This window comes from Condylura cristata, unplaced genomic scaffold (assembly GCF_000260355.1).
Source record: "Condylura cristata isolate star-nosed mole 26May11 unplaced genomic scaffold, ConCri1.0 scaffold00003, whole genome shotgun sequence".
In the NCBI taxonomy this organism is placed as follows: Eukaryota; Metazoa; Chordata; class Mammalia; order Eulipotyphla; family Talpidae; genus Condylura; species Condylura cristata.
Genome location: NW_004567104.1, coordinates 9,066,418 through 9,068,746, shown reverse-complemented (window position 1 = coordinate 9,068,746; position 2,329 = coordinate 9,066,418). Strand labels below are relative to the sequence as shown.

General features: G+C 41.2%; 1 pseudogene; it reads right to left on the bottom strand.

Moving 5' to 3' along the window:
* Nucleotides 1-691: 691 nt before the first annotated feature.
* Nucleotides 692-2,329, bottom strand: LOC101624312 (annotated as a pseudogene).

The following is a 2,329-nucleotide window of genomic DNA, read 5'->3' as shown; positions in this document are numbered from 1 at the left end:
TTAGAGACCTGCTGGTAAATCAGAGGGACACCTCTAAAAAGAGCTGCCACTCTCCTGTACCATCATGGACAGAAGGCTTTTAAACCTTAGCAAAAAGCAGAAATCCCTCCACAGTCTGAGATGGCAAGTGAATCTTTACAATATTCTAGTGCCAGCAAACATAGGACAGGTTCACTATGGATTAGGGCTGACAGACAAAGGCGAACCCCAGAACCCTTGGTAGGTTTTGGAGGCTTTTATGCTCTCGCAGGAAGGCACACCAGACAGGGAGGCTGCCATGCAAGGAGACAGGGGGCTGGACACGGGGCCTGACAGGTAGGTAGGCAAAGTGGCCTCCAGCCCCTCCATGAATCTTACTCTTTCTCTGGCCCTCTCTCATATTATCTTGTGGTCTTGCCTCTCAGTAGTCACACAGCTCATTCTCATGTAGTTGTCTGTGTCTCTGAGTATGCTTGCCCTTATAGCACTGACCTCTGGGCTGCGTGTGCCCACTTACAAATGACAACACCCATACCCCAGCTGTCCGCAATAAGGCATGTGTGCCCTGCACCCACCCTCCCAAAATAACATGATCAAGGCTACAGGTGATAGTCACACAGGCCAGTGGCACAAAAAGCCTGTTAAATTTATTTATCCTACACACATCCATTTGGGAAAAAAACAAGATTACCAACATGACACACAATAGATCTCAGCAAATAAGATCTTTGGCCAGATGAACACTGTGGGTCATTGAGGTAGACATATGCTCCTTAATGGGACCTCGAAGGCCAAAATATGGGCACTGCTGAATCCGTTCTGGAAAAGAATGGACACCTTGCCTCGATAATACTAATTCCACGGTGTTTCAGTGCCTTGAAATCCTGATAAATGTTTATATATTTTTCATAATGTTTGTTGTTCTGAAGCAATGGTTGACCTCTTCCTCTTTCCAATGGAGTGAAAATGGCTTCTGTTTTCCCTACAATACTGCTGCCATGCTCCAGACTACAATTCCCGGGGTACTGATCTGTTTACAGAGAAGGCAAGATAAATCCTCAGGCAAACCAAATGTAAGTGCCAGTGCAGTGGTCTTTTGACTTAATGGGGGAAGGATTCCACAATTCAGGTTTAAAATCCTTCTATCCTCGACTGAAATATTACATCCAGGTTTTGATTCCATACACCTGTTGCCCAAAGAGAACCTTCTGAATGGTAACTATATTTGCACATCATTCAGAGCTACATAGCAATTACACAAGCAGTGTTTCATTTTAGAAACATTTGCAATATGCCATCTTGTTTGAAGGTATTAGGGCTTTTCTCATGAGCTTCTGAATCTATCAGAAGATTTCTCTTCTTCATGATTAAAACAAAACAAAACAAAACAAAACAAAACTGTATAACCATCCAGGCCCATTGTTTTTGAGAATGGTAGATTTTAAAATAATTTTCCAGTTTCTTCCACTGTAGTTAGTCTCTCTTCTGGAGTCAATTGTTTAACACCCCTGGTACCTGGCTCCATGTAGCCCACAGTCTCTGGCTTCCTACTTTTTTTGTTTCTTTCCTTCCTTCCTCCATTTCTTCTTCCCTTCCTTCCTCCACCCTGTCATTTCTTCCTTTCCTGTCTTTGCTTTTAGGTCAGGAGGATGATTATAGGAGAGTATGCCTGGGAGTTACTAAAAATTAGCCTTATGTGAAGGGCTAGCATCTTTTGAAATCAAAGATTGGGAGAAAGAACAAAAAATGGTGGATGTAACATCCCAGATGAGGTGTAATCTAGTGAACTACATGTAATCTGACTGCTGAAGAATAGACATGAGGAGGAATGATCTTCTCAGAGCACATAAAACTTACATATTAAGAATTACATAAAACAATATGGATGAGACCCACAGACTAATGTAGGTTAAAGAGACAAATACAAAACACCCATACTATATAAACTGTTTGCATGATAGTCTGAAACAGACAAAATAATTCTAGGTGCCACAATATAGAATAATGGAGTTTTGAGGGCAAGAAAATGAAATGAGGCTTTGACTAGGGAAAAAGAGCAAAGTTACTTGTAATGTCAATAATGTTTATTAACTTCATGGAGGGAATATGAAGTGTATACATTTTTTTATTATAATAGTTTATTTTTACATCATTTTGTGCCTTTTTCCATCTCAATTGTAATCCCTGTGGGCTTCCCATCCCAATTTGCCCATGTGCCATCACCATAGTCCTGTGTACTTTTCCTCCCCATTTTTGATCCCATTCCCCACCAGTAAAATGTCTCTGTTATATAGTTGTTTGCTGTTTTTTCTTTATTGCAATTGCTTCTCCCCACACCCCACCCCGCCAT